This window comes from Symphalangus syndactylus, chromosome 17, assembly GCF_028878055.3.
Source record: "Symphalangus syndactylus isolate Jambi chromosome 17, NHGRI_mSymSyn1-v2.1_pri, whole genome shotgun sequence".
Lineage (NCBI taxonomy): Eukaryota > Metazoa > Chordata > Mammalia > Primates > Hylobatidae > Symphalangus > Symphalangus syndactylus.
The window spans coordinates 4,215,400-4,230,046 of NC_072439.2; positions in this window are offsets into that span (position 1 = coordinate 4,215,400).

The following is a 14,647-nucleotide window of genomic DNA, read 5'->3' on the forward strand; positions in this document are numbered from 1 at the left end:
GCTACTGTGTAGTTTATATTTGAATATATTCCTTTTTCCACTATTACCCTCTTAGCGCTCCGAATGTCCACTTGCATTTTCTACAGAAAGAGTGTTCAGAACTGCGCAATCAAAAGTATGGTTTAACTCTGTTAGCTTAATGAACATATCAGAAATAAGTTTCACACAATGCTTCTGTGTAGTTTTTATTTGAAGATATTATTTTTCCCAATATAGGCCTCTTAGCGCTCAGAATGTCCAATTGCAGTTTCTACAGAAAGAGTGTTTCAGAAAGGCTCAATCAAAAGTAAGGTTCAACTCTGTTAGTTGAATGCACAGAACAGAAAGAAGTTTCATACAATGCTTCTGTGTAGTTTATATTTGAACATATTCTTTTTTCCACTATTACCCACTTAGCGCTACGAATGTCCAGTTGCATTTTCTACAGACAGAGTGTTTCAAAACTGCTCAATCAAAAGTATGGTTTAACTCTGTTAGCTGAATGCTCAGATCAGAAAGAAGTTTCACAGAATGCTTCTGTGTAGTTTATATTTGAATATATTCCTTTTTCCACTACTACGCTCTTAGCGCTCCAAATGTCCAGTTGCATTTTCTACAGAAAGAGTGTTCAGATCTGCTCAATCAAAAGTATGGTTTAACTCTGTTAGCTGAATGCACAGATCAGAAAGAAGTTTCACCGAATGATTCTGTGTAGTTTATATTTGAAGACATTCCTTTTTCCACTATTACCCTCTTAGCGCTCCGAATCTCCACTTGCATTTTCTACAAAAAGAGTGTTTCATAACTGCTCAATCAAAAATATGTTTTATCTCTGTTAACTGAATTTACAGATCAGAAATAAGTTTCACAGAATGCATCTGTGTAGTTTTTATTTGAAGATATTCTTTTTCCCAATGTAGGCCTCTTAGCGCTTAGCATGTCCAATTGCAGTTTCTACAGAAAGAGTGTTTCAGAACGGCTCAAACAAAAGTAAGGTTCAACTCTGTTAGTTGAATGCACAGAACAGAAAGAAGTTTCACAGAATGCTACTGTGTAGTTTATATTTGAATATATTCCTTTTTCCACTATTACCCTCTTAGCGCTCCGAATGTCCACTTGCATTTTCTACAGAAAGAGTGTTCAGAACTGCGCAATCAAAAGTATGGTTTAACTCTGTTAGCTTAATGAACATATCAGAAATAAGTTTCACACAATGCTTCTGTGTAGTTTTTATTTGAAGATATTATTTTTCCCAATATAGGCCTCTTAGCGCTCAGAATGTCCAATTGCAGTTTCTACAGAAAGAGTGTTTCAGAAAGGCTCAATCAAAAGTAAGGTTCAACTCTGTTAGTTGAATGCACAGAACAGAAAGAAGTTTCATACAATGCTTCTGTGTAGTTTATATTTGAACATATTCTTTTTTCCACTATTACCCACTTAGCGCTACGAATGTCCAGTTGCATTTTCTACAGACAGAGTGTTTCAAAACTGCTCAATCAAAAGTATGGTTTAACTCTGTTAGCTGAATGCTCAGATCAGAAAGAAGTTTCACAGAATGCTCCTGTGTAGTTTATATTTGAATATATTCCTTTTTCCACTACTACTCTCTTAGCGCTCCAAATGTCCAGTTGCATTTTCTACAGAAAGAGTGTTCAGATCTGCTCAATCAAAAGTATGGTTTAACTCTGTTAGCTGAATGCACAGATCAGAAAGAAGTTTCACCGAATGATTCTGTGTAGTTTATATTTGGAGACATTCCTTTTTCCACTATTACCCACTTATCGCTCCGAATCTCCACTTGCATGTTCTACAGAAAGAGTGTTTCAGAACGGCTCAATCAAAACTAAGGTTCAACTCCTTTAGTTGAACAAACAGAACAGAAAGAAGTTTCACACAATTCTTCTGTGTAGTTTTTATTTGTAGACATTCTTTTTCCCAATATAGGCCTCTTAGCGCTCAGAATGTCCAATTGCAGTTTCTACAGAAAGAGAGTTTCAGAACGGCTCAATCAAAAGTAAGGTTCAACTCTGTTAGTTGAATGCACAGAACAGAAAGAAGTTTCATACAATGCTTCTGTGTAGTTTATATTTGAACATATTCTTTTTCCCACTATTACCCACTTAGCGCTACGAATGTCCAGTTGCATTTTCTATAGACAGAGTGTTTCAAAACTGCTCAATCAAAAGTATGGTTTAACTCTGTTAGCTGAATGCTCAGATCAGAAAGAAGTTTCACAGAATGCTCCTGTGTAGTTTATATTTGAATATATTCCTTTTTCCACTACTACTCTCTTAGCGCTCCAAATGTCCAGTTGCATTTTCTACAGAAAGAGTGTTCAGATCTGCTCAATCAAAAGTATGGTTTAACTCTGTTAGCTGAATGCACAGATTAGAAAGAAGTTTCACCGAATGATTCTGTGTAGTTTATATTTGGAGACATTCCTTTTTCCACTATTACCCTCTTAGCGCTCCGAATCTCCACTTGCATTTTCTACAGAAAGAGTGTTTAAGAACGGCTCAATCAAAACTAAGGTTCAACTCTTTTAGTTGAACAAACAGAACAGAAAGAAGTTTCACACAATTCTTCTGTGTAGTTTTTATTTGTAGACATTCTTTTTCCCAATATAGGCCTCTTAGCGCTCAGAATGTCCAATTGCAGTTTCTACAGAAAGAGTGTTTCAGAACGGCTCAATCAAAACTAAGGTTCAACACTTTTAGTTGAACAAACAGAACAGAAAGAAGTTTCACACAATTCTTCTGTGTAGTTTTTATTTGTAGACATTCTTTTTCCCAATATAGGCCTCTTAGCGCTCAGAATGTCCACTTGCATTTTCTACAGAAAGAGTGTTCAGAACTGCGCAATCAAAAGTATGGTTTAACTCTGTTAGCTTAATGAACATATCAGAAATAAGTTTCACACAATGCTTCTGTGTAGTTTTTATTTGAAGATATTATTTTTCCCAATATAGGCCTCTTAGCGCTCAGAATGTCCAATTGCAGTTTCTACAGAAAGAGTGTTTCAGAAAGGCTCAATCAAAAGTAAGGTTCAACTCTGTTAGTTGAATGCACAGAACAGAAAGAAGTTTCATACAATGCTTCTGTGTAGTTTATATTTGAACATATTCTTTTTTCCACTATTACCCACTTAGCGCTACGAATGTCCAGTTGCATTTTCTACAGAGAGAGTGTTTCAAAACTGCTCAATCAAAAGTATGGTTTAACTCTGTTAGCTGAATGCTCAGATCAGAAAGAAGTTTCACAGAATGCTTCTGTGTAGTTTATATTTGAATATATTCCTTTTTCCACTACTACTCTCTTAGCGCTCCAAATGTCCAGTTGCATTTTCTACAGAAAGAGTGTTCAGATCTGCTCAATCAAAAGTATGGTTTAACTCTGTTAGCTGAATGCACAGATCAGAAAGAAGTTTCACCGAATGATTCTGTGTAGTTTATATTTGGAGACATTCCTTTTTCCACTATTACCCTCTTAGCGCTCCGAATCTCCACTTGCATTTTCTACTGAAAGAGTGTTTCAGAACGGCTCAATCAAAACTAAGGTTCAACTCTTTTAGTTGAACAAACAGAACAGAAAGAAGTTTCACACAATTCTTCTGTGTAGTTTTTATTTGTAGACATTCTTTTTCCCAATAAAGGCCTCTTAGCGCTCAGAATGTCCAATTGCAGTTTCTACAGAAAGAGTGTTTCAGAACGGCTCAATCAAAAGTAAGGTTCAACTCTGTTAGTTGAATGCACAGAACAGAAAGAAGTTTCATACAATGCTTCTGTGTAGTTTATATTTGAACATATTCTTTTATCCACTATAACCCACTTAGCGCTACGAATGTCCAGTTGCATTTTCTACAGACAGAGTGTTTCAAAACTGCTCAATCAAAAGTATGGTTTAACTCTGTTAGCTGAATGCTCAGATCAGAAAGAAGTTTCACAGAATGCTTCTGTGTAGTTTATATTTGAATATATTCGTTTTTCCACTACTACGCTCTTAGCGCTCCAAATGTCCAGTTGCATTTTCTACAGAAAGAGTGTTCAGATCTGCTCAATCAAAAGTATGGTTTAACTGTGTTAGCTGAATGCACAGATCAGAAAGAAGTTTCACCGAATGATTCTGTGTAGTTTATATTTGAAGACATTCCTTTTTCCACTATTACCCACTTAGCGCTCCGAATCTCCACTTGCATTTTCTACAAAAAGAGTGTTTCATAACTGCTCAATCAAAAATATGTTTTATCTCTGTTAACTCAATTTACAGATCAGAAATAAGTTTCACAGAATGCATCTGTGTAGTTTTTATTTGAAGATATTCTTTTTCCCAATGTAGGCCTCTTAGCGCTTAGCATGTAAAATTGCAGTTTCTACAGAAAGAGTGTTTCAGAACGGCTCAATCAAAAGTAAGGTTCAACTCTGTTAGTTGAATGCACAGAACAGAAAGAATTTTCACAGAATGCTACTGTGTAGTTTATATTTGCATATATTCCTTTTTCCACTATTACCCTCTTAGCGCTCCGAATGTCCACTTGTATTTTCTACAGAACGAGTGTTCAGAACTGCGCAATCAAAAGTATGGTTTAACTCTGTTAGATTAATGAACATATCAGAAATAAGTTTCACACAATGCTTCTGTGTAGTTTTTATTTGAAGATATTATTTTTCCCAATATAGGCCTCTTAGCGCTCAGAATGTCCAATTGCAGTTTCTACAGAAACAGTGTTTCAGAAAGGCTCAATCAAAAGTAAGGTTCAACTCTGTTAGTTGAATGCAAAGAACAGAAAGAAGTTTCATACAATGCTTCTGTGTAGTTTATATTTGAACATATTCTTTTTTCCACTATTACCCACTTAGCGCTACGAATGTCCAGTTGCATTTTCTACAGACAGAGGGTTTCAAAACTGCTCAATCAAAATTATGGTTTAACTCTGTTAGCTGAATGCTCAGATAGGAAAGAAGTTTCACAGAATGCTTCTGTGTAGTTTATATTTGAATATATTCCTTTTTCCACTACTACTCTCTTAGCGCTCCAAATGTCCAGTTGCATTTTCTACAGAAAGAGTGTTCAGATCTGCTCAATCAAAAGTATCGTTTAATTCTGGTAGCTGAATGCACAGATCAGAAAGAAGTTTCACAGAATGATTCTGTGTAGTTTATATTTGGAGACATTCCTTTTTCCACTATTACCCTCTTAGCGCTCCGAATCTCCACTTGCATTTTCTACAGAAAGAGTGTTTCAGAACGGCTCAATCAAAACTAAGGTTCAACCTTTTAGTTGAACAAACAGAACAGAAAGAAGTTTCACACAATTCTTCAGTGTAGATTTTATTTGTAGACATTCTTTTTCCCAATATAGGCCTCTTAGCGCTCAGAATGTCCAATTGCAGTTTCTACAGAAAGAGTGTTTCAGAACGGTTCAATCAAAAGTAAGGTTCAACTCTGTTAGTTGAATGCACAGAACAGAAAGACGTTTCATACAATGCTTCTGTGTAGTTTATATTTGAACATATTCTTTTTTCCACTATTACCCACTTAGCGCTACGAATGTCCAGTTGCATTTTCTACAGACAGAGTGTTTCAAAACTGCTCAATCAAAAGTATGGTTTAACTCTGTTAGCTGAATGCTCAGATCAGAAAGAAGTTTCACAGAATGCTTCTGTGTAGTTTATATTTGAATATATTCCTTTTTCCACTACTACGCTCTTAGCGCTCCAAATGTCCAGTTGCATTTTCTACAGAAAGAGTGTTCAGATCTGCTCAATCAAAAGTATGGTTTAACTCTGTTAGCTGAATGCACAGATCAGAAAGAAGTTTCACCGAATGATTCTGTGTAGTTTATATTTGAAGACATTCCTTTTTCCACTATTACCCTCTTAGCGCTCCGAATCTCCACTTGCATTTTCTACAAAAAGAGTGTTTCATAACTGCTCAATCAAAAATATGTTTTATCTCTGTTAACTGAATTTACAGATCAGAAATAAGTTTCACAGAATGCATCTGTGTAGTTTTTATTTGAAGATATTCTTTTTCCCAATGTTGGCCTCTTAGCGCTTAGCATGTCCATTTTCAGTTTCTACAGAAAGTGTGTTTCAGAACGGCTCAATTAAAAGTAAGGTTCAACTCTGTTAGTTGAATGCACAGAACAGAAAGAAGTTTCACAGAATGCTACTGTGTAGTTTATATTTGAATATATTCCTTTTTCCACTATTACCCTCTTAGCGCTCCGAATGTCCACTTGCATTTTCTACAGAAAGAGTGTTCAGAACTGCGCAATCAAAAGTATGGTTTAACTCTGTTAGCTTAATGAACATATCAGAAATAAGTTTCATACAATGCTTCTGTGTAGTTTTTATTTGAAGATATTATTTTTCCCAATATAGGCCTCTTAGCGCTCAGAATGTCCAATTGCAGTTTCTACAGAAAGAGTGTTTCAGAAAGGCTCAATCAAAAGTAAGGTTCAACTCTGTTAGTTGAATGCACAGAACAGAAAGAAGTTTCATACAATGCTTCTGTGTAGTTTATATTTGAATATAATCTTTTTTCCACTATTACCCACTTAGCGCTACGAATGTCCAGTGGCATTTTCTACAGACAGAGTGTTTCAAAACTGCTCAATCAAAAGTATGGTTTAACTCTGTTAGCTGAATGCTCAGATCAGAAAGAAGTTTCACAGAATGCTTCTGTGTAGTTTATATTTGAATATATTCCTTTTTCCACTACTACTCTCTTTGCGCTCCAAATGTCCAGTTGCATTTTCTACAGAAAGAGTGTTCAGATCTGCTCAATCAAAAGTATGGTTTAACTCTGTTAGCTGAATGCACAGATCAGAAAGAAGTTTCACAGAATGATTCTGTGTAGTTTATATTTGGAGACATTCCTTTTTCCACTATTACCCTCTTAGCGCTCCGAATCTCCACTTGCATTTTCTACAGAAAGAGTGTTTCAGAACGGCTCAATCAAAACTAAGGTTCAACTCTTTTAGTTGAACAATCAGAACAGAAAGAAGTTTCACACAATTCTTCTGTGTAGTTTTTATTTGTAGACATTCTTTTTCCCAATATAGGCCTCTTAGCGCTCAGAATGTCCAATTGCAGTTTCTACAGAAAGAGTGTTTCAGAACGGCTCAATCAAAAGTAAGGTTCAACTCTGTTAGTTGAATGCACAGAACAGAAAGAAGTTTCATACAATGCTTCTGTGTAGTTTATATTTGAACATATTCTTTTTTCCACTATTACCCACTTAGCGCTACGAATGTCCAGTTGCATTTTCTACAGACAGAGTGTTTCAAAACTGCTCAATCAAAAGTATGGTTTAACTCTGTTAGCTGAATGCTCAGATCAGAAAGAAGTTTCACTGAATGCTTCTGTGTAGTTTATATTTGAATATATTCCTTTTTCCACTACTACGCTCTTAGCGCTCCAAATGAACAGTTGCATTTTCTACAGAAAGAGTGTTCAGATCTGCTCAATCAAAAGTATGGTTTAACTCTGTTAGCTGAATGCACAGATCAAAAAGAAGTTTCACCGAATGATTCTGTGTAGTTTATATTTGAAGACATTCCTTTTTCCACTATTACCCACTTAGCGCTCCGAATCTACACTTGCATTTTCTACAAAAAGAGTGTTTCATAACTGCTCAATCAAAAATATATTTTATCTCTGTTAACTGAATTTACAGATCAGAAATAAGTTTCACAGAATGCATCTGTGTAGTTTTTATTTGAAGATATTCTTTTTCCCAATGTAGGCCTCTTAGCGCTTAGCATGTCCAATTGCAGTTTCTACAGAAAGAGTGTTTGAGAACGGCTCAAACAAAAGTAAGGTTCAACTCTGTTAGTTGAATGCACAGAACAGAAAGAATATTCACAGAATGCTACTGTGTAGTTTATATTTGAATATATTCCTTTTTCCACTATTACCCTCTTAGCGCTCCGAATGTCCACTTGCATTTTCTACAGAAAGAGTGTTCAGAACTGCGCAATCAAAAGTATGGTTTAACTCTGTTAGCTTAATGAACATATCAGAAATAAGTTTCACACAATGCTTCTGTGTAGTTTTTATTTGAAGATATTATTTTTCCCAATATAGGCCTCTTAGCGCTCAGAATGTCCAATTGCAGTTTCTACAGAAAGAGTGTTTCAGAACGGCTCAATCAAAAGTAAGGTTCAACTCTGTTAGTTGAATGCACAGAACAGAAAGAAGTTTCATACAATGCTTCTGTGTAGTTTATATTTGAAAATATTCTTTTTCCCACTATTACCCACTTAGCTCTACGAATGTCCAGTTGCATTTTCTACAGACAGAGTGTTTCAAAACTGCTCAATCAAAAGTATGGTTTAACTCTGTTAGCTGAATGCTCAGATCAGAAAGAAGTTTCACAGAATGCTTCTGTGTAGTTTATATTTGAATATATTCCTTTTTCCACTACTACTCTCTTAGCGCTCCAAATGTCCAGTTGCATTTTCTACAGAAAGAGTGTTCAGATCTGCTCAATCAAAAGTATGGTTTAACTCTGTTAGCTGAATGCACAGATCAGAAAGAAGTTTCACCGAATGATTCTGTGTAGTTTATATTTGAAGACATTCCTTTTTCCACTATTACCCACTTAGCGCTCCGAATCTCCACTTGCATTTTCTACAAAAAGAGTGTTTCATAACTGCTCAATCAAAAATATGTTTTATCTCTGTTAACTCAATTTACAGATCAGAAATAAGTTTCACAGAATGCATCTGTGTAGTTTTTATTTGAAGATATTCTTTTTCCCAATGTAGGCCTCTTAGCGCTTAGCATGAAAAATTGCAGTTTCTACAGAAAGAGTGTTTCAGAACGGCTCAATCAAAAGTAAGGTTCAACTCTGTTAGTTGAATGCACAGAACAGAAAGAATTTTCACAGAATGCTACTGTGTAGTTTATATTTGCATATATTCCTTTTTCCACTATTACCCTCTTAGCGCTCCGAATGTCCACTTGTATTTTCTACAGAACGAGTGTTCAGAACTGCGCAATCAAAAGTATGGTTTAACTCTGTTAGATTAATGAACATATCAGAAATAAGTTTCACACAATGCTTCTGTGTAGTTTTTATTTGAAGATATTATTTTTCCCAATATAGGCCTCTTAGCGCTCAGAATGTCCAATTGCAGTTTCTACAGAAACAGTGTTTCAGAAAGGCTCAATCAAAAGTAAGGTTCAACTCTGTTAGTTGAATGCAAAGAACAGAAAGAAGTTTCATACAATGCTTCTGTGTAGTTTATATTTGAACATATTCTTTTTTCCACTATTACCCACTTAGCGCTACGAATGTCCAGTTGCATTTTCTACAGACAGAGGGTTTCAAAACTGCTCAATCAAAATTATGGTTTAACTCTGTTAGCTGAATGCTCAGATCGGAAAGAAGTTTCACAGAATGCTTCTGTGTAGTTTATATTTGAATATATTCCTTTTTCCACTACTACTCTCTTAGCGCTCCAAATGTCCAGTTGCATTTTCTACAGAAAGAGTGTTCAGATCTGCTCAATCAAAAGTATCGTTTAATTCTGGTAGCTGAATGCACAGATCAGAAAGAAGTTTCACAGAATGATTCTGTGTAGTTTATATTTGGAGACATTCCTTTCTCCACTATTACCCTCTTAGCGCTCCGAATCTCCACTTGCATTTTCTACAGAAAGAGTGTTTCAGAACGGCTCAATCAAAACTAAGGTTCCACCTTTTAGTTGAACAAACAGAACAGAAAGAAGTTTCACACAATTCTTCAGTGTAGATTTTATTTGTAGACATTCTTTTTCCCAATATAGGCCTCTTAGCGCTCAGAATGTCCAATTGCAGTTTCTACAGAAAGAGTGTTTCAGAACGGTTCAATCAAAAGTAAGGTTCAACTCTGTTAGTTGAATGCACAGAACAGAAAGACGTTTCATACAATGCTTCTGTGTAGTTTATATTTGAACATATTCTTTTTTCCACTATTACCCACTTAGCGCTACGAATGTCCAGTTGCATTTTCTACAGACAGAGTGTTTCAAAACTGCTCAATCAAAAGTATGGTTTAACTCTGTTAGCTGAATGCTCAGATCAGAAAGAAGTTTCACAGAATGCTTCTGTGTAGTTTATATTTGAATATATTCCTTTTTCCACTACTACGCTCTTAGCGCTCCAAATGTCCAGTTGCATTTTCTACAGAAAGAGTGTTCAGATCTGCTCAATCAAAAGTATGGTTTAACTCTGTTAGCTGAATGCACAGATCAGAAAGAAGTTTCACCGAATGATTCTGTGTAGTTTATATTTGAAGACATTCCTTTTTCCACTATTACCCTCTTAGCGCTCCGAATCTCCACTTGCATTTTCTACAAAAAGAGTGTTTCATAACTGCTCAATCAAAAATATGTTTTATCTCTGTTAACTGAATTTACAGATCAGAAATAAGTTTCACAGAATGCATCTGTGTAGTTTTTATTTGAAGATATTCTTTTTCCCAATGTAGGCCTCTTAGCGCTTAGCATGTCCATTTTCAGTTTCTACAGAAAGTGTGTTTCAGAACGGCTCAATTAAAAGTAAGGTTCAACTCTGTTAGTTGAATGCACAGAACAGAAAGAAGTTTCACAGAATGCTACTGTGTAGTTTATATTTGAATATATTCCTTTTTCCACTATTACCCTCTTAGCGCTCCGAATGTCCACTTGCATTTTCTACAGAAAGAGTGTTCAGAACTGCGCAATCAAAAGTATGGTTTAACTCTGTTAGCTTAATGAACATATCAGAAATAAGTTTCATACAATGCTTCTGTGTAGTTTTTATTTGAAGATATTATTTTTCCCAATATAGGCCTCTTAGCGCTCAGAATGTCCAATTGCAGTTTCTACAGAAAGAGTGTTTCAGAAAGGCTCAATCAAAAGTAAGGTTCAACTCTGTTAGTTGAATGCACAGAACAGAAAGAAGTTTCATACAATGCTTCTGTGTAGTTTATATTTGAATATAATCTTTTTTCCACTATTACCCACTTAGCGCTACGAATGTCCAGTGGCATTTTCTACAGACAGAGTGTTTCAAAACTGCTCAATCAAAAGTATGGTTTAACTCTGTTAGCTGAATGCTCAGATCAGAAAGAAGTTTCACAGAATGCTTCTGTGTAGTTTATATTTGAATATATTCCTTTTTCCACTACTACTCTCTTTGCGCTCCAAATGTCCAGTTGCATTTTCTACAGAAAGAGTGTTCAGATCTGCTCAATCAAAAGTATGGTTTAACTCTGTTAGCTGAATGCACAGATCAGAAAGAAGTTTCACAGAATGATTCTGTGTAGTTTATATTTGGAGACATTCCTTTTTCCACTATTACCCTCTTAGCGCTCCGAATCTCCACTTGCATTTTCTACAGAAAGAGTGTTTCAGAACGGCTCAATCAAAACTAAGGTTCAACTCTTTTAGTTGAACAATCAGAACAGAAAGAAGTTTCACACAATTCTTCTGTGTAGTTTTTATTTGTAGACATTCTTTTTCCCAATATAGGCCTCTTAGCGCTCAGAATGTCCAATTGCAGTTTCTACAGAAAGAGTGTTTCAGAACGGCTCAATCAAAAGTAAGGTTCAACTCTGTTAGTTGAATGCACAGAACAGAAAGAAGTTTCATACAATGCTTCTGTGTAGTTTATATTTGAACATATTCTTTTTTCCACTATTACCCACTTAGCGCTACGAATGTCCAGTTGCATTTTCTACAGACAGAGTGTTTCAAAACTGCTCAATCAAAAGTATGGTTTAACTCTGTTAGCTGAATGCTCAGATCAGAAAGAAGTTTCACTGAATGCTTCTGTGTAGTTTATATTTGAATATATTCCTTTTTCCACTACTACGCTCTTAGCGCTCCAAATGACCAGTTGCATTTTCTACAGAAAGAGTGTTCAGATCTGCTCAATCAAAAGTATGGTTTAACTCTGTTAGCTGAATGCACAGATCAAAAAGAAGTTTCACCGAATGATTCTGTGTAGTTTATATTTGAAGACATTCCTTTTTCCACTATTACCCACTTAGCGCTCCGAATCTACACTTGCATTTTCTACAAAAAGAGTGTTTCATAACTGCTCAATCAAAAATATATTTTATCTCTGTTAACTGAATTTACAGATCAGAAATAAGTTTCACAGAATGCATCTGTGTAGTTTTTATTTGAAGATATTCTTTTTCCCAATGTAGGCCTCTTAGCGCTTAGCATGTCCAATTGCAGTTTCTACAGAAAGAGTGTTTGAGAACGGCTCAAACAAAAGTAAGGTTCAAATCTGTTAGTTGAATGCACAGAACAGAAAGAATATTCACAGAATGCTACTGTGTAGTTTATATTTGAATATATTCCTTTTTCCACTATTACCCTCTTAGCGCTCCGAATGTCCACTTGCATTTTCTACAGAAAGAGTGTTCAGAACTGCGCAATCAAAAGTATGGTTTAACTCTGTTAGCTTAATGAACATATCAGAAATAAGTTTCACACAATGCTTCTGTGTAGTTTTTATTTGAAGATATTATTTTTCCCAATATAGGCCTCTTAGCGCTCAGAATGTCCAATTGCAGTTTCTACAGAAAGAGTGTTTCAGAACGGCTCAATCAAAAGTAAGGTTCAACTCTGTTAGTTGAATGCACAGAACAGAAAGAAGTTTCATACAATGCTTCTGTGTAGTTTATATTTGAAAATATTCTTTTTCCCACTATTACCCACTTAGCGCTACGAATGTCCAGTTGCATTTTCTACAGACAGAGTGTTTCAAAACTGCTCAATCAAAAGTATGGTTTAACTCTGTTAGCTGAATGCTCAGATCAGAAAGAAGTTTCACAGAATGCTTCTGTGTAGTTTATATTTGAATATATTCCTTTTTCCACTACTACTCTCTTAGCGCTCCAAATGTCCAGTTGCATTTTCTACAGAAAGAGTGTTCAGATCTGCTCAATCAAAAGTAGAGTTTAACTCTGTTAGCTGAATGCACAGATCAGAAAGAAGTTTCACCGAATGATTCTGTGTAGTTTATATTTGAAGACATTCCTTTTTCCACTATTACCCACTTAGCGCTCCGAATCTACACTTGCATTTTCTACAAAAAGAGTGTTTCATAACTGCTCAATCAAAAATATGTTTTATCTCTGTTAACTGAATTTACAGATCAGAAATAAGTTTCACAGAATGCATCTGTGTAGTTTTTATTTGAAGATATTCTTTTTCCCAATGTAGGCCTCTTAGCGCTTAGCATGTCCAATTGCAGTTTCTACAGAAAGAGTGTTTCAGAACGGCTCAATCAAAAGTAAGGTTCAACTCTGTTAGTTGAATGCACAGAACAGAAAGAATTTTCACAGAATGCTACTGTGTAGTTTATATTTGAATATATTCCTTTTTCCACTATTACCCTCTTAGCGCTCCGAATGTCCACTTGCATTTTCTACAGAAAGAGTGTTCAGAACTGCGCAATCAAAAGTATGGTTTAACTCTGTTAGCTTAATGAACATATCAGAAATAAGTTTCACACAATGCTTCTGTGTAGTTTTTATTTGAAGATATTATTTTTCCCAATATAGGCCTCTTAGCGCTCAGAATGTCCAATTGCAGTTTCTACAGAAAGAGTGTTTCAGAAAGGCTCAATCAAAAGTAAGGTTCAACTCTGTTAGTTGAATGCACAGAACAGAAAGAAGTTTCATACAATGCTTCTGTGTAGTTTATATTTGAACATATTCTTTTTTCCACTATTACCCACTTAGCGCTACGAATGTCCAGTTGCATTTTCTACAGACAGAGAGTTTCAAAACTGCTCAATCAAAAGTATGGTTTAACTCTGTTAGCTGAATGCTCAGATCAGAAAGAAGTTTCACAGAATTCTTCTGTGTAGTTTATATTTGAATATATTCCTTTTTCCACTACTACTCTCTTAGCGCTCCAAATGTCCAGTTGCATTTTCTACAGAAAGAGTGTTCAGATCTGCTCAATCAAAAGTATGGTTTAACTCTGTTAGCTGAATGCACAGATCAGAAAGAAGTTTCACAGAATGATTCTGTGTAGTTTATATTTGGAGACATTCCTTTTTCCTCTATTACCCTCTTAGCGCTCCGAATCTCCACTTGCATTTTCTACAGAAAGAGTGTTTCAGAACGGCTCAATCAAAACTAAGATTCAACTCTTTTAGTTGAACAAACAGAACAAAAGAATTTTCACAAAATTCTTCTGTGTAGTTTTTATTTGTAGACATTCTTTTTCCCAATATAGGCCTCTTAGCGCTCAGAATGTCCAATTGCAGTTTCTACAGAAAGAGTGTTTCAGAAAGGCTCAATCAAAAGTAAGGTTCAACTCTGTTAGTTGAATGCACAGAACAGAAAGAAGTTTCATACAATGCTTCTGTGTAGTTTATATTTGAACATATTCTTTTTTCCACTATTACCCACTTAGCGCTACGAATGTCCAGTTGCATTTTCTACAGAGAGAGTGTTTCAAAACTGCTCAATCAAAAGTATGGTTTAACTCTCTTAGCTGAATGCTCAGATCAGAAATAAGTTTCACAGAATGTTTCTGTGTAGTTTATATTTGAATATATTCCTTTTTCCACTACTACGCTCTTAATGCTCCAAATGTCCAGCTGCATTTCCTACAGAAAGAGTGTTCAGATCTGCTCAATCAAAAGTATGGTTTAACTCTGTTAGCTGAAT